Source organism: Rana temporaria, chromosome 5 (assembly GCF_905171775.1).
Source record: "Rana temporaria chromosome 5, aRanTem1.1, whole genome shotgun sequence".
Classification (NCBI taxonomy): domain Eukaryota; kingdom Metazoa; phylum Chordata; class Amphibia; order Anura; family Ranidae; genus Rana; species Rana temporaria.
In genome coordinates, this window is record NC_053493.1 from 262,965,607 (window position 1) to 262,984,845 (window position 19,239).

At 42.2% G+C, this 19,239-nt stretch overlaps 1 long non-coding RNA gene across 3 annotated transcripts in view; it reads left to right on the forward strand.

Moving 5' to 3' along the window:
* Positions 1-19,239, forward strand: part of LOC120940762 — a 317,651-nt gene that overhangs the window by 221,326 nt on the left and 77,086 nt on the right. The window contains exon 4 of one of the 3 annotated variants that reach the window (XR_005749479.1): positions 11,044-11,230. The exons of the other annotated variants lie outside the window; for them this stretch is intronic. This is a non-coding gene — a long non-coding RNA (uncharacterized LOC120940762). The remainder of the gene's footprint in view (positions 1-11,043; positions 11,231-19,239) is intronic. 3 annotated transcript variants of the gene reach the window in all.

Sequence of the window (19,239 nt, forward strand, 5' to 3'; positions counted from 1 at the left end):
GAGGAGGAGGAGGTGGTTGCTGGTGTCGTCCCGGAGTCAGGGCCTGGTCAGGAGGGAGAGCCGGTGTTGGGGGCACCGATAGTCCGGGGGTTGGGCATGTCTGAGTTTGACCAGCAGCGCCTCAGGGATGAAGAGTCGCACCTCATTCACCTGGCCAGCATTGAGGAGTCACAGCGGGCTGTGCTCTTCCCCATGGCTGCCCACATGCTGAGATGCCTCAGGAGGGACCCCCGGGTTAAGACCATCAAGACGAGGGATGATTTCTGGATGGCCACCCTTTTGGATCCCAGGTGCAAGGGGAAACTGGAGCAGTTCATCCCAGCCAGCCGGAGGCAGCACCGGATGGAGGAACTGCAGGCAGCCATTGTCAGACGGTTGGAGCAGGCAACTCCCCGGCCTCCAGTTGTCCCCCCTCATCTCACCCAGCAGGTGGCTGCACCCAGCTGCAGCCGAGCAGGGGACCTAATGGAAGAGATGAGGATGTTCTTCCAAACCGAGCGACCCAGTACCACCACCAGCAGCAGCAGCAGCAGTCACCACCAGCGGCTGGCCCACATGGTGGCAGACTACATGGCGTCCGTCGGTGCTTCTGACAGTATGAGCACCGACGACCCCATGGAGTACTGGGTTGCCAGATTGGACACCTGCCGCGAGCTCGCTCAGTATGCGCTGGAGTTATTGTCTTGCCCCCCCTCCAGCGTACTATCTGAGCGGACATTCAGCGCGGCAGGTGGGGTGGTCACGGACAAGAGGACCCGTCTGTCCACAGACTCCGTGGACAGACTCACATTCATAAAGATGAATGAGTCCTGGATCGGCGGTGACTTTCTGGCACCCGTCGTCGGTTCAGGGCGCTGAAGGGTCCCTTGCCATGCATTCCCTGATGAAGCCCCGGACCTGATGTATTTACAGTGCTGAATATAACTATTTTAACATCAGAGAAAATCAATGTTAATATTTGGTACAGTAGGCTTTCTTTGCAATTACAGCGGTCAAACCTTTCTTGTAGTTTTACACCAGCTTTGCACACACTGGAGGAGGGATTTTGGCCCACTCCTCCACACAGATCTTCTCTACATCAGTCATGTTTCTGGGCTATCGCTGAGAAACACGGAGTTTGAGCTCCCTCCAAAGATTCTCTATTGGGTTTAGGTCTGGAGACTGGCTAGGCCACGCCAGAACCTTGATATGCTCCTTACAGAGCCAATCCTTGGTTATCCTGGCTGTGTGCTTTGGGTCATTGTCATGTTGGAAGACCCAGCCTCGACCCATCTTCAAAGCTCTAACTCAGGGAAGGAGGTTGTTGCCCAAAATCTTGCAATACATGGCCCCGGTCATCCTCTCCTTAATACAGTGCAGTCACCCTGTCCCATGTGCAGAAAAACACCACCAAAGCATGATGCTACCACCCCCATGCTTCACATTAGGGATGGCGTTCTTGGCATGGTACTCATCATTATTCTTCCTCCGAACACGGTTAGTGAAATTATGATCAAAAAGTTATATTATAGTCTCATCTGACCACATGATTTTCTCCCATGACTCCTCTGGATCAGTCAAGACAATTATGTCAGCAGTTATTTCACACCCTATATACTCTTATTAATAATGCTGTTCATCATGGCACCTCCTGCCCATGTGATATGACTCTGTATCAACCACTACTGTTAATACTACTACTGCTGCTTCTGCTGCTGCTGCTGCCGCCCAGTCAATACACCTATGTCAGCAGTTATTTGACACTCTATATACTCCTATTCCTACTGCTGTTCATCATGGCACCTCCTGCCCATGTGATATGACTCTGTATCAACTACTACTGTTAATACTACTACTGCTGCTTCTGCTGCTGCTGCCGCCCAGTCAATACACCTATGTCAGCAGTTGTTTAACACTCTATATACTCTTATTCCTACTGCTGTTCATCATGGCACCTCCTGCCCATGTGATATGACTCTGTATCAACTACTACTGTTAATACTACTACTGCTGCTTCTGCTGCTGCTGCCGCCCAGTCAATACACCTATGTCAGCAGTTGTTTAACACTCTATATACTCTTATTCCTACTGCTGTTCATCATGGCACCTCCTGCCCATGTGATATGACTCTGTATCAACTACTACTGTTAATACTACTACTGCTGCTTCTGCTGCTGCTGCCGCCCAGTCAATACACCTATGTCAGCAGTTGTTTAACACTCTATATACTCTTATTCCTACTGCTGTTCATCATGGCACCTCCTGCCCATGTGATATGACTCTGTATCAACTACTACTGTTAATACTACTACTGCTGCTTCTGCTGCTGCTGCCGCCCAGTCAAGACACCTATGTCAGCAGTTATTTCACACCCTATATACTCTTATTAAGACTGCTGTTCATCATGGCACCTCTTGCACGAGTGATTTGACACTGTATTGTCAATGTCTACTACTACTATTACAGCTCAGTCAAGACACCTGTGTCCCAATTTTTTGGTACACTATTGACTACTATGACCACTACTGATGCTGTAAAGTATTCCCCAAGTGTTTTTATGCTATGTATTACTATTACCACTACTGCTTGTAAATCATGCCTGTGTGATACTTAGTGGGAATGCTTTAATAAGCATTCCTAGTATGGATACCCATAAATGTATTAATCTTAATTAGTGTGAATGCTTTAATAAACATTTCCAGTATTGATATCCGTAAATTTAGTAATCTTATTATTCCTTACGTTTTTTGGTTCTGCGTAACTTCGGCATACTTTCAGCTATTGAGACCATTCAACTGTAAAAATGTTCGTCTCTTTCAGCAAATGATGGGACTTCTTCAAGTTTTTTCCTACTTTTTACACTTTTATAAATTTTAAGCTTTTAGACCCTTTTTTTAACATTGAAGTCAATGAGAACATCCTTTTCCCCTTTGAATTCACATGCCCTGCCAAAAGTTTCAGCTACTTCATACTTTCACTTACAGACACTGAAAAAACTGTAAAGCGATCACTAAATATTTAGCTATCCGGCTATGACTTTTCAGATCCTTATCGTTTACAATTTTTTGGTGAAAATGCAATTTACGTTTTGCTAATTTTTCACAAAAATGCGATAGGTTATAATGTAATCCTATGGAGGGGATTTAGAGTCTGTCATGTGACCTTAACATTGGAGATCTTTGTAATTAAAAATATCTTTACAAAAAGGGGAAACAAATTGGTCTCACGCCCACAAGATCTACTTTTCATACACAATTTTTATATCAAAACGTAGCTATGCTTGTCTGGTTTATGGCAATGTGATCAATTCTGCGATACGTATTTTAGTTTTAGTTATTGGAGCAACAGCCAGAAATTATGTCTCATAGACTCTCATGTTAAATTATCTAAAAAATGTTGCTGCAGAACTCACAAAGACGCTCTTTTCTAAATCGCAGACATGGCCACATTTTTAAGTTTATCTACATAAATTTCATATCGATACGTTTACAAGGGCCGTGTATTTCAAACGGTGTAGTCGTTGTATCAATTGCATGTACGTTTGAGGATTTATTAAGCTTTGTTTGGAGGCTTAAATCATGTATTAGATCTGTGAATTAAAAGCGTTTGTAATGTTATTTCTTTCCATAAATCACTTTCCTGACCTCAGTGCAATATTCCTCCTCACTGACCTGGGGGGGAGGGGAAACCTATTGAGGGGGGAGGGGCGACCAGGAAGTCAGCATACTCTATACTTTGCAGATAGAGAAAGAAGCTGTGTGTCCTAAAGATAGTGTAGTGGTTATGGTGAATGTCTTTGGCAAGGGGCTCACCAATTAAGCTATTCAGCATTCCCACTCGCATTTTCCTCAGGAAATGCATTGTCTAGTTATATTATATTTTAATACTCCTGCTGCTGCCTCCATGCTGAGTAAAGCTTCATGACCTCTCTGGCACAGCGGATCCACCAACAGCCTCCGCTACAAGCTACCAGACCGGATCTAAACAGCAAGTGTAACTATAACAATGACCCTTATGTTAAACCCTGTTTTGCGGCATTTATACTGCAACCATTGGGCTGTCTGCAAGAGCTCATCTGCATTCTCTCTCTTTCTTGCTCTCCCTCTCTCTCTCTTTGTATATATATATATATTGTTGCTTTTGTTATGTTCATTTTTCAACAGTTTATTTTGTGTTCGTCGTGTCTGTGTCGTGTGCTTTAGTTTGTCCTAGGTTACTGTTAAATAAAATAATAGTATAAAATGTTTTTGCTTATTATGAAGTTAAATGTGTTGATGTTGATTTGTTTGATGTGAAGTTAGATGTGTTGAAAAACCTACAAATCTATCTCAAAAAGAAATGAAACATTTCCAAAAAATAATATTTATTAATAAAAACATAATTTCAGATATAACTCTGATTGAGCTTCTGAAGGCGCTCCATCTTCTCTATATTTTTTAATTGCTGCTGCTCCAGCAGCACATTTTGCTGAATAAGGTAGCGGATCTGGCGCTGATTTGCCTGGATCCTCTGGTGGGTAGTCTTTATGAGCGCGTTCTGCCTCATCATCTTTCTTGATACTGTTAGGATATAATAAAAAAAAAATTTGGATTTAAAATAACGTTACCAAATAAATAAACATTTTTTTTTGCTTATTAATCAATCATTATCATGTGTATACACTTGTTATGTGTCTAACACATCCCGGGAGTGCAGAATTATTAGGCAAATGAGTATTTGGACCACATCATCCTCTTTATACATGTTGTCTTACTCCAAGTTGTATAGGCTCGAAAGCCTACTACAGATTAGGCATATTAGGTAATGTACATCTCTGTAATGAGAAGGTGTGTGGTCTAATGACATCAACACTCTATATCAGGTGTGCATAATTATTAGTCAATTTCCTTTTCTTTGTCAAAATGGGCCAAAAGAAGGATTTGACAGACTCTGAAAAGTCCAAAATAGAGAGATATCTAGCAGAGGGATGCAGCACTCTTAAAGTTGCAAAGCTTCTGAAGCGTGATCATCAAACAAAAGAAGCGTGTGGAAAAACAAAGGTGCAAAATAACTGCCCATGAACTGAGAAAAGTTAAGCGTGCAGCTGCCAAGATGACACTTGCCACAAGATTGGCCATATTTCAGAGCTGCAACATCACTGGGGTGCCCAAAAGCACAAGGTGTGCAATACCCAGAGACATGGCCAAGGTAAGAAAGGCTGAAAGACGATGACCACTGAACAAGACACACAAGCTGCAACGTCAAGACTGTGCCAATAAATATCTCAAGAAAGATTTTTCTAAGGTTTTATGGACTGCTGAAATGAGAGTGAGTCTTGATGGGCCAGATGGAAGAGCCCGTGGCTGGATTGGTAAAGGGCAGGGAGCTCCAGTCCGACTCAGACGCCAGCAAGGTGGTGGTGGAGTACTGGTTTGGGCTGGTATCATCAAAGATGAGCTTGTGGGGCCTTTTCGGATTGAGGATGGAGTCAAGCTCAACTCCCAGTCCTACTGCCAGATTATGGAAGAGACCTTCTTCAAGCAGTGGTACAGGAAAAAGTCACCACCCTTCAAGAAAAACATGATTTTCATGCAGGACAATGCTCCATCACACGTGTCAAAGTACTCCACAGCGTGGCTGGCAAGAAAGGGTATTAAATAAAAAAAAGTAATGACATGGCCTCCTTGTTCACCTGATCTGAACCCCATTGAGAACCTGTGGTCCATCATCAAATGTGGGATTTACAAGGAGGGAAAACAGTACACCTCTCTGAACAGTGTCTGGGAGGCTGTGGTTGCTGCTGCACGCAATGTTGATGGTGAACAGATCAAAACACTGACAGAATCCATGGATGTCAGGCTTTTGAGTGTCCTTGCAAAGAAAGGTGGCTATATTGGTCACTGATTTGTTTTTGTTTTGTTTTTAAATGTCAGAAATGTGTATTTGTGAATGTTGAGATGTTATATTGGTTTCACTTTTAAAAACAAATCATTGAAATGGGTATACATTTATTTTTTGGTTAAGTTGCCTAAAAATTCTGCACAGTAATAGTAGTCACCTGCACACACAGATATCCCCCGAAAATAACTAACACTAAAAACAAACTAAAAACTACTTCCAAAAAAATTCAGCTTTGATATTAATGAGTTTTTGGGGTTCATTGAGAACATGGTTGTTGTTCAATAATAAAATGAACCCTCAAAAATACAACTTGCCTAATAATTATGCACTACCTGTATACTTCTAGCATCAATACCATATTATGGTTCTACAATCTGACAGGTGCGCTTTATATGTTGTCCATTTTTATATCTACATTTTATTGTTGAAATGTTATTAATAATTGTGCACATATTTACCTTCCTGAACGAGGCTCACAGGACCGCTCTCTTCCTCCTGCTCTTCTGCTTCAGAAGTTGGGGTGGTGGGGGGGGGAAGCTCCTCAGCTTGCTCCTCAGCAGGAGCTGGGGTTGGGGAGTGGGAGGGCCCTGGCTGCTCCTCTTCATCCATCTCCTCCTCTGCCGCATCCTCCTCTGCCGCATCCTCCTCCTCCTCCTCATCGGCCTGGCTCCTTCTGCGCTTGGCGCGGACAACTGGCATTGGAGCTCCTATAATAACACAATGTTCATATATTATAAAAATGTTTTCTAATGACGTATGCAAATTCTGTGTACTCTGCTGTATTGTATATGAATACAAATTGATTTATATAGACAGTTAACCAATGGGACAATGTTATATTAAAGGGTCTTGTGGGCACTACAGGGGACTGAGCGTGAGCTGGGATGCAACCATGTTAAAATGAGCTGTTTTTGTCTCCTTTGTTTTGTTCAGACCATCTCATGTTAAAAAAAGGGCCTGATGGAGCACACGGGATTACTATAACAACCCCACTCCTAACACAGGAATTTAGTGGTAATCTATATATATAAAACTCAACGTGTGTGTGTGCATAAATGTATGTATGTATGTATGTATGTATGTATGTATGTTCCAGCATCACGTACAAACGGCTAAAGATATTTATATGAAACTTGGCACACAGGTTACTTATATGTCAGCCACAAACATAGGATAGGTGGTTTAAACCTTACCCACCCCCACTTGCCATGGTCGGGGTTTTTCTTTAAAGTCCCATGCAAAGCAATGGGAAAATTATGTTCCCACATAACTTCTGTGTTCCTGTCTGCTGTCCCATGTCTTTTTTCAACAGTACTATGAATACCTTGGCTGGTGCTGATATATGTTAGCACAACATGGCATCTTGGTTAACAACATCTGACCTTACATGAATTACATATGACCTTACATAACTGTCACCAAAGGAGCTGCGGTGGCTCCACGCGATTGCCACTGCACTGACAAGTGATTCACCTCTGCAGCTAGGGGTTCGGATCCCGCTCTCGGCTACCTGTGAATTGCGTTTGGTGGTCTCAGCCCCGCCCCTGGTGGGTGTGCTATGCGAGGTTGGGTTGGGAGGACCCCCTCACACCCGCCATTGCCAACCGGGGCATGGAGAAAGGTGGCAGATTGTCTCTGGGGGAGGCCTCCCAACTCCTGCAGGCCGGCTCCTCTCTCTTTCGAGTTCACGCACAAAATACACTTTTTAAAAAAAAAACATAACTGTCAACAATAACTTACCTGGATGATATTTAGCCCGAAGACGTCTGACCTGATCCATTTGGCGCCTCTTCAGGTCAGACCACTTCTTGACAATTGCATTGTGGTCGTGTTGGCCGCCAAAGTCAGCGATTAGGGCGCTGACCACAGCCCTTTTCTCTGGCTGCCTCCGCAGCTTATCGTATCCTGTTTCCAGGAACTTCTGCAAGATGAAGAACAAAGTATATTGTAATACTTCTGTTGACAGCCTTATGGATATATGACGTAAATGTATGCTATTCAACAATTGGAAGCATTCTCGCCTTATTAATCAATGACAGGGGTAACATGAAAGATTTTATATCCTGCCATTTCGGTTGCCACCTTTTTTGCATAAATATAGCAGCCATTATCATTTGCATAATTATGAATATATTATTAACAACACAGGATACACGTATAGGGGAGATATGCGTTGCTAACTCTTTTCCCTGTCAGGAGCCTAACGCCCCGGGGGTCAGAGACGGGACCTTTTCGGAGGGCCACTGACGTATGTACCCGTCGCAGTTTTTTGTGATGTCACTCTTTAGGTGTGTGCACATTTTTCACTGCATCCGGGTGGAGTTTTTGGGTTGTGTTTTGCACGCCACAGGCTTTTCAACAGGAAAAAAACAGCTGGAGGCAGAATGGTTGCAAAACACTACGGGTTTGTTACCTAACTCTGGGTTTCAAGACCAGTCCACCTCCAGCTGTTGCAAAACTACTACTCCCATCAGCCACGGTCTGTCAGTGCATGCTAAGAATTTTACTTTTGCTGCATCTAGGGTGCCACAGTTTAGAGACCCGTGCATAAAGGCCTGAAAAATGGGGGCCTGCAGAACTTACAATACTAGAAGTGCCAGCATTCCCAGGCATGCTGGAAGTTGTAGTTCTGCAACATCTAAAGGGCAATATGTATTCGAACGTCCTTGGGCCTTGAGGACACTGAAGTCAGGACGTTCGCATACGTCCTATGTCCAATAAAATGTTAAATTCATTATGCTAAATAACAAGGAAAAGTGCCTAAATACACATTTGCCAACCAGGGTGTCTGCAGCTGTCCAGGCATGCTGGGACTTGTAGTTTTGTAAAAGCAGGAGACACATTTTTTGTGAAATACTAATATCTGATCATATATACTAACTTTTAAACTAGACTAAAATGCAGTTGAAGATAATGAAATAACAGTGGTCAAAATACTTACACAAATCAGCATCTTTTCCTCAGATACAGTGAAATTACTTCCAACCATCTTGCTCTGCGATTGCGTTGCGATCATAAAGTTGGAAACTGGCAAGGGTCCAGGAAATGGTCGCGTGTTGTTCGCGTGTTGATTGCGCTGCTTGGACCGAGATGGGTCCATATGGCTTCGGCTGTATGGACCACAGTAACTCTTTTCCCTGTCAGGAGCCTAACGCCCCGGGGGGTCAGAGACGGGACCTTTTCGGAGGACCACTGACGTATGCAACCGTCGCAGTTTTTTGTGATGTCACTCTTTAGGTGTGTGCAAATTTTTCCTTGCACCGGGTGGAGTTTTTGGGTTGTGTTTTGCACGCCACAGGCTTTTCAACAGAAAATAACCAGCTGGAGGCAGAATGGTTGCAAAACACTACGGGTTTGTTACCTAACTCTGGGTTTCAAGACCAGTCCAACTCCAGCTGTTGCAAAACTACTACTCCCATCAGCCACGGTCTGTCAGTGCATGCTAAGAATTTTACTTTTGCTGCATCTAGGGTGCCACAGTTTAGAGACCCGTGCATAAAGGCCTGAAAAATGGGGGCCTGCAGAACTTACAATACTAGAAGTGCCAGCATTCCCAGGCATGCTGGAAGTTGTAGTTCTGCAACATCTAAAGGGCAATATGTATTCGAACGTCCTTGGGCCTTGAGGACACTGAAGTCAGGACGTTCGCATACGTCCTATGTCCAATAAAATGTTAAATTCATTATGCTAAATAACAAGGAAAAGTGCCTAAATACACATTTGCCAACCAGGGTGTCTGCAGCTGTCCAGGCATGCTGGGACTTGTAGTTTTGTAAAAGCAGGAGACACATTTTTTGTGAAATACTAATATCTGATCATATATACTAACTTTTAAACTAGACTAAAATGCAGTTGAAGATGATGAAATAACAGTGGTCAAAATACTTACACAAATCAGCAACTTTTCCTCAGACTTAGTGAAATTGCTTCCAACCATGTTGCTGTGTGATTGCGCTGCGATCATAAGTTGGAAACTGGCAAGGCTCCAGGAAATGGTCGCGTGTTGTTCGCGCAATTGCGCATGCGCGATCGAAAAATCGCAATCGCAATATGTATTTTGGTTAAAATATCATACATATTCGATTTCAGAGTGCTGCTACAGCAGTTTTCGAAATATCTGCAATCAATTTTGCATTCGCATGTTGCGATATTTCGATAAAATATCAGGAATATTCTGAGCCAATCAGAGCGCTCCTCCAGCATATCTCGAAATTGCGCAATAAATATCGCATTCGCATGTTGCGATATTTCGATAAAATATCACGAATATTCTGAGCCAATCAGAGCGCTCCTCCAGCATATCTCGAAATTCCGCAATAAATATCGCATTCGCATGTTGCGATATTTCGATAAAATATCACGAATATTCTGAGCCAATCAGAGCGCTCCTCCAGCATATCTCGAAATTGCGCAATAAATATCGCATTCGCATGTTGCGATATTTCGATAAAATATCACGAATATTCTAAGCCAATCAGAGCGCTCCTCCAGCATATCTCGAAATTCCGCAATAAATATCGCATTCGCATGTTGCGATATTTCGATAAAATATCACGAATATTCTAAGCCAATCAGAGCGCTCCTACCGCAGTTATTAAAAAATCGCAATTATTTTCGCATTCGCAATAGCGAAAAATCGCAATCAATTAATTTCGATAAAATATCACGAATATTCGAATTTAGCGAATATATCTCGAATATTCGAATATATATTCGAGATATATCGCGAAATCGAATATGGCATATTCTGCTCAACACTAGTCAAGAGGCAGGCAGAGTTCAGAGAATAGTTCCAATCTGAGATCATAAACAAGTGAATCCAAACAGCAGAGCAAACAGAAGCTTGAAGCACATGTTCAAATACTATCACATGCATAAGACTGCAGGTTTGGCTGGCTTAAATCAGTTTTGGTCTCCACCCAGAAACTGGCTACATTAATCAACTTGCAGGTGGACAGACATAGAGGGAGAATTCATAACAGCCAAAGGATGCTGGAATGGATGCTGGAATGTGACCTGCAGCTGTCATGGAACAGGAGCGCTACACGCTCCGGACAGTCACTTGACAATCCTTCTCTCTACTTCTGTTTACTTCTCAACTGTTTTTAGGGTCTCCTCATCACTTTCTGCATGGTGTGGATATCGCCTGTGGTTTAAGGCAACATTTCTGGGTCTTCTTCATAGGCTCCAAAAGCAGGAAAGCACACAGGTGCGATAAAGAGACCAGTGTCCAAGAGGATAACAAGCAGGGAAAAATTCTAGGTCCAGAGGGCAGGAAATTAATATGGCTCATAGAGGAAACTGTGAGTTTGATCTAATACACTGCAGAATGGCTTATGAAGAGGTGTTGGAATCAAGACTGAGGAGTAAGGTATTTGATGCACAATGCACTATTAAAATTAAATTTTTACTCGGATTTGGGTTTTAATTAATTTAAAGTACATAGTTTCTTATTTGGTGACAGAGACACTTTGTCCCTTTTTGAATATATATAAATGTTACTTCAGTTAGTGTTTATGTAACTTGTAATATGGAATTTAGACAGTGAATGGTAATAGAGTTTATTTTTACAAATACATTGTAAGTGGAATATAGTGGTAATGCATATAGGAGCCATTAGGCCTCCCTTTTTAATATACAGAAGAAAAGCATTGACATGTGGTTGCTAAAAAAAATTATATTACTGTTGTTCCAGTGACTGGCAATTTTATTTTTTTCTCTCTGTACAAAAATTAAGTTTACACATTTCGTTCTCCCAAGCTGTGTTTAAAGTACAACCACACATTTGTTGGAAAATCACTTAGCCCACCTGGCCCTCATGTCAATCTAACCTAGAACCCGCCTACACACACACCTCAGGGCATACTTACCTGTCCCATGGCAGTGGTAGCTTTTTACAATAATAAGTATAAACTGTGGCTATTATGAAAGTACCACATGCAGGCATCCAGCAGGGGTGATCAGATCAGTTGGCTGCACCTTAAAGGGGTGTTCCAGCCTTTTTTAAGTTTATTAAAAGTCAGCAGCTACAAAAAGTGTAGCTGCTGGCTTTTAATAAACAGACACTTACCTGCTCTACGGTTCCAGCGATGCCCTGGCCGGGGCTCTGCTCCTCACACCCCCTCGCCGGCCGGCGTCTTCATTCCTAGTGTGGGCACCCGGCAGTGACAGCTTTCGGCTTCACGGCCGGGCACCACTGCGCATGCGCGAGCGGCACTGCGCATGCGCGAGCGGCGCGGCGCCATCCGATTGGACAGGCGCTCGCCTTCAGGGAGGGGCTGCGATAAGGCAATTAAGCTATTCGCCTTACCAGCCCCTCGGCGGAAGGAGGAAGTGGGGCAGAAAGTCCCACTCCACCTGACCCCCCCCCCACTCCGTTCCCACGCGTTCCCGCAGGACTTGAGCCCTGGCTACAGCTCAGGAGTGGCCAGCTTACACCTGTTACCTGTGAGGTAAGTATGCATCATGATGGTGGTTGGGGTTTACTTTGCAGATCCATCCGATTGGACAGGCGCTCGCCTTCAGGGAGGGGCTGCGATAAGGCAATTAAGCTATTCGCCTTACCAGCCCCTCGGCGGAGGAGGAAGTGGGGCAGAAAGTCCCACTCCACCTGACCCCCCCACTCCCCCCCAAAAAAATTACATGCCAAATGTGGCATGTAAGGGGGGAAAGAGTGGATTAAGCGGAAGTTAAATTTTTAGGTGGAACTCCGCTTTAAGGAATCAGGACCCAGATGAATAAGTGAAAATATATTAATTAAGACAATGAAACACTTCCAATACCAACATTAGTAAATCATAAACAAGCAAGTGGAAAGTAAACGTAACAAAGAAAAAGCACAAGACAGGGCAAGAGACAAGGGGGGCAGAAAGCAAGGTACTAGGCACAGGAAACCAGATAGTGGGAGCAGGAAGCAGGTTCTAGGGGACAGGTCTCTGGATCAGGGTACAGGATCAGGAACAGATCGGACTCAGGCAGGGACACGGCTTGCAGGGAAAATACTGAAGCACTGGACCTCAGTGAAGGCGGGTTTATAAACCCCCAGTAGTCCATATGAGGTACAGCCTAATTACCTGTATATTCCATCTGCTGGGAGACACCCATTGGTGGACACTGGAACTGCAGCCTATAGATATGGGAGCCACAGTGCCACCAGCAGGTGAGTCCTTTCCTGACAGTACCACATCCACATTATCTATTAACTACCCACAAACATCACATTGGTGGACTTTACTGGTACCAAGGAGGAACAACCACAAGAGAAATTAAGAAAAAAAAATGTATTACAAAAGATTAAAATATGATTAAAACATTGAAAGATAATCCCTATTGCTCGGTCTTAGCCATGGTAACTACCAATGTATATTTATCTTTGCTGTATTGTCCAAGAGGTTGACCTGTTTCACATCTTTTGGCTTCATCAGAATCTTTTTTTATCTTGGAAGCAAAAAGGAATGGCACATTGCTTAGGGAATACAATAGGGAGATGATGGTGAAGTATATGGTGTTGGCAGAAAAGGTTGCATAGCAGACAATACGACACTGAATAGGCTATCGCGGTAGTGCTTAGTGATCAAAATGGTTCTCCAAATTAGGAGTAGATCATAACAGCCCGATTCATATATATGGAGCTATTATCATATCACGGTATGTCTATCTTCCATAAGGAACATCAAATGGCCCCAACTTGTAAATGCCACAGTCTCTCAATCACTTATTTTAAAGTGAATCAGTATCCATCCAGCAAGAAATGAATAAAGCCCCGTACACACGATCGGAATTTCTGATGGAAAAAAGTCAGACAGACTTTTTCCAACAGAAATTCCCTCTGTGTGTATGCCCCATTGGAGTAATTCCATCGGAAATTCCGATGAATTCCATCAGAGTTTAGATAGAGAACATGTTCTATTTTACTCCAATGGAATCTTGTTGGAATTCCGATGTGAGTTTGGCCGGGCAAAAGCCATATCGTGTGTACGGGGCATAAGTCTATTCATTGCTAATAATAAATGCAGACAAGTCCATGTCAAGCAGCCTGAAAAACACCTCACATCTGCATTCCACCATCTTAGAGCTTTTTACAAATATTCTCCAGAGCTGGCAGTACCAGCACAGAAAATGTTGTAGATACAGTAGAGATACTACATATAGGGCTCCATTCAAATATACGGATAGCTACAGCTCAGGAGTGGCCAGCTCTGATGTGATTTCTGCACCTGTGGTGTATGCATTACAGAAGCCTGCCTCCATAATGAGGTAAGTATGCATCATGATGGTGGTTGGGGTTCACGTTGCAGATGCATTTTCTTTATCTGCTGCACGTTTCTTCACCGGAGAGTTTCCATTGGACTCCCAGCAATGACCTGGCTGCTTCAAAGAACTCTAGTCGTAGAGAATGTTCAGGAATCAAATCAAAAGAATATTGCAGTGGTGAATTATTGGGTACAGTTTAGCAGGAATTAATTAGGCTTAGTGGGGACAATAAACTGACACATTTGCCATATGTCCTGCGTCTTTTTATTTGAAGTATGGTTCTAAAATGATGGCCAGGGTCTAAGGTAGAGAAGCCATGAAATGTGTTATGCAGCCAATTATATTTTGAATACATTTTTTGTTACCATAGGTTAATTGGGTACAATTAAAAACAACAAAACAAAAAGTATAAAGGTTTTGCAGTTTGTGTATGCCTTTTTTTATTTGGCCCCACAATGTACGCCTGGGAAAATTAAATACACAGGGCATGCGTCTCTTTCTCCATTTATTCTTGCCAGGTTTTTAGGACTACTACAGCAACAGTTGCAGCTGCTACTGTTGCTGTGTAAAATAGCACTACTGAACACTGTCCAGTTGCTTTATTTAGAAATACGCTGTAACAACATAATTGTTATATTGTAATGACATTGACATTTGGTCTGTATATACTGTAATGTCAGTTAAAGCAACCCTATCAATAATTTTTTTTTTTTTTAACCACTTAAGCCCCGGACCATATTGCTGCCTAAAGACCCAAGGGGTTTTTACAGTTCGGGACTGTGTCGCTTTAACAGACAATTGCGCGGTCGTGCGACGTGGCTCCCAAACAAAATTGGCGTCCTTTTTTCCCCACAAATAGAGCTTTCTTTTGGTGGTATTTGATCACCTCTGCGGTTTTTATTTTTTGCGCTATAAACAAAAATAGAGCGACAATTTTGAAAAAAATGCAATATTTTTTACTTTTTGCTGTAATAAATATCCCCCAAAAACATATATAAAAACATTTTTTTTCCTCAGTTTAGGCCGATACGTATTCTTCTACCTATTTTTAGTAAAAAAAAATCGCAATAAGCGTTTATCGATTGGTTTGCGCAAAATTTATAGCGTTTACAAAATAGGGGATAGTTTTATTGCATTTTTATTAATTTTTTTTTTTTTACTACTAATGGCGGCGATCAGCGATTTTTTTCGTGACTGCGACATTATGGCGGACACTTCGGACAATTTTGACACATTTTTGGGACCATTGTCATTTTCACAGCAAAAAATGCATTTAAATTGCATTCTTTATTGTGAAAATGACAGTTGCAGTTTGGGAGTTAACCACAGGGGGCGCTGTAGGAGTTAGGGTGCACCTAGTATGTGTTTACAACTGTTGGGGGGTGTGGCTGTAGGAATGACGTCATCGATCGTGTCTTCCCTATAAAGGGAATGACGCGATCGATGCGCCGACACAGTGAAGCACGGGGAAGCCGTGTTTACACACGGCTCTCCCCGTTCTTCAGCTCCGGGGAGCGATCGCGACGGAGCGGCTATAAACAAATAGCCGCGCCGTGGTCCCGGATCGCTCCCCGAGCGGACCCGACCTCCGCATGTAGCGGGGGGGGTCCCGATCGGACCCCCCACCCGCTAATAGGCGAGGACGTACCTGTATGCCCATGTGCCTGTACGTGCCATATTGTGGACGTATATGTACATGCGGGGGTCGGGAACTGGTTAATCAAATGTGTTTCTATTTTACCTACTATTTTTTTTTGTCTACTGTAATTTACACCTTTTTCTTCCCTTTAGCTATTATTTTTCTGTTAAGTTGTTCCTAAATCTAATTTGTGTGACCAATAAAATGTAAACTTTTATTTTCCATAAATATTTTTGTTCATGTCACATTAAAATTGTGCAAAATTTAAAGTGGGAGTAAATTCCCATGCATGATGTTTACCTATAGGTAAGCCTATATTAAGCCTTACCTATAGGTACTGTAAATATCTCCTAAGGTTGTTGAAGTATTTGTACTCCATACCTCATGGCATCTTCCCATTTACATGCTGTCTACCTTTGTACTTTTGTGAGTATGCATTGTATTGATTTTATTGCCTTTCATTAAAATATCTTTTTACTCGGGTAATGCACTAATGCCGCGTACACACGATCGGTCCATCCGATGAGAACCGATGAAGCTGACTGATGGTCCGTCGTGCCTGTACACCATCAGTTAAAAAAATGATCGTGTCATAACGCGGTGACGTAAAACACAACAACGTGCTGAAAAAAACGAAGTTCAATGCTTCCAAGCATGTGTCGACTTGATTCTGAGCATGCGTGGATTTTTAACCGATGGTTGTGCCTACTAACGATTGTTTTTTTTCTATCGGTTAGGTATCCATCAGTTAAATTTAAAACAAGATTGCTTTTTTTTAACCTATGGATAAATAACCTATGGGGCACACACACGATCGGTTTGGTCCGATGAAAACGGTCCATCAGACCGTTCTCATCGGTTTGACCGATCGTGTGTACGCGGCATAAGTGTTTGCGCACTCCCGTCTCATAACTTGCTTCTGAGCATGCGTGGGTTTTTAAAGTCATTTTAGCCCACACACGATCATTTTTTACAACCCTGAAAAACTACATAGTTTAAAACGTCGTTAAAAAATGCAGCATGTTCGGAAAAAAAATGGTCGTTTTTCAGAACCCGAAAAATGATGTGAAGCCCACACATGATCATTTTAAATTACATTTTTTTAAAAACAACGTTTTTTTCATGCCGAAAAATGATCGTGTGTACGCGGCATCACTCTTAAAATTAGCTAGGGCCCATGACACCAATATATTAGTACCATTCTGCCCATCACCCCCAATACAATACCTTATACTAGCACATTATGGTGTTGCCTTGCAGGTTAAAAAACAAAAAATGCTGTTTACTAGTGCTTTTAACCACTTGCCGACCGCCGCATGTACTTTTAAGTCGGCAGAATACGGGTGCGCAATCGTCTCACGGAGCTGCAGAACAGGAAGATGCCTATGTAAACCCGTGTCATTTACACAGTAATCAGTGCATTTTTATAGTACTGATCGCTGTATAAATGACAATGGTCCCAAAATAGCGTCAAAAGTGTCCGATGTGTCCGCCATAATGTCGCAGATCACGATAAAAGCTGAAGATCGCCGCCATTACTTGTAAAAAAAATATTAATAAAAATGCCATAAATCTATCCCCCATTTTGTAGATACTATAAACCAATCAATATACGCTTATTGAGATTTTTTTCACCAAAAATATGTAGAATAATACATATCGGCCTAAACTGAGAAATATTTATTTTTTATATATTTTTGGGGGATATTTATTATAGCAAAAAGTAAAAAATATTGCTTTTTTTTCAAAATGTTTACTCTTTTTTTGTTTATAGCGCAAAAAAATAGAAACCGCAGAGGTGATCAAATACCACCAAAATAAAGCTCTATTTGTGGGGAAAAAAGGACGTTAATTTTGTTTGGGAGCCACATCGGACGACCGCGCAATTGCCAGTTAAAACGGCGCAGTGCCGAATCGCAAAAAATGGCCCAGCCATTGGGCAGACAAATCCTCCGGGGGTGAAGTGGTTAAGGAAGCCTTTTTTTTTTAAAATTATATAATGTTTTGTTCCAGATTTGGAATTATAGAGTCATTATACACAGGGAAAATGTAAGAATAAAACGTATGCATGTGTTTTGCAGTAAACACAAGGGGCCAGATCCACGAAAGAATTACGCAGGCGTATCTCTTGATACGCTGCGTAATTTAAAATTTTGCACGTCGTATCTTTGTTTTGTATCTACAAAACAAGATACAACGGCATCTCGGATCGATCCGACAGGCGATCTTAGTACGCCGTCGGATCTTAGGTGCAATTTTTCGGCGGGCGCTAGGTGGCGTTTCCGTCGAATTCCACGTCGAGTATGCAAATTAGCTTGTTACGGCGATCCACGAACGTACGTCCGGCCGGCGCATTTTTTTACATCGTTTGCGTTCGTCTTTTTCCGGCGTATAGTTACCCCTGCTATTATGAGGCGTACTCTATGTTACGTATGGCCGTCGTTCCCGCCTCGCATTTTGAATTTTTTACGTCGTTTGCGTAAGTCGTTCGCGAATAGGGATTTGCGTAAAATGACGTCACCATCTTAAACATTGGCTTGTTCTGGTTTAATTTCGAGCATGCTCACTGGGATACCCCCACGGACGGCGCATGCGCCGTTAAAAAAAACATTGTTTACGTCAGGTCACCACGTATTTACATAAAACACGCCCCCATTACATCCATTTGAATTCCCCGCCCTTACGCCGCCAAAGATACACTACGCCGACGTAACTTCTTTGAGGATTCGAAAAAAATAAAATAAGTTACGGCGGTGTAGTGTATCTTAGATACGCTACACATGGTGGATATATGCGCCACGCTACGTGGATCTGGCCCAGGTTGTTTTTAATCAGTAGTCAAGTTGTAGCTAATTTTTTATTTTATCTTTAGAGTGCATAGAAAATAAAATAATTTTCGCAAGACAATATCGCTAAAATATTTTTTTTTTATGTGAAAAAGATGTATGTATTACTTTGTTATTTTATTTAATTGCAAAGTTATTTCCAATCAATAGGCCCATGGCATTACTCTGGCTCATAAGGGGTATGCAGGTGTGAGAGCCTAATTGGTTAAAAACAATGTCATGCAGAGGGTACAATTGAAGAACAGTTTGCAGGTTTTTGTGCAGATACACAAAGCTGTTGGAAAAAAAAAGTAATTTAAGCTTACTCTGTTTCTGCTTACAATCAGTTCTCTGTCCAATAACTATAGCAGTGAGAGTGATTAGATCCCAGCAAAGTAGATGTGGAACAATCCCAGTGTGCTAAATGGTGCCATGGCAAACAAAACTCTTATTTTGCAGGACATAAAAGAAGACATTATAGTATTATATTCTTGCACGAGAAACACAATGAAAATGGCCTCCAAAAGTATACTAAAATCACAACTAACTTATATGGCAAATAATTTAAAGCGGGGGTTCCGGGCATATTTATTTTTTTTGCAATATAAAGTTAATTACACTGAATGTTCCCTAAAACATATTGTTAAATCCACAATCGTTACT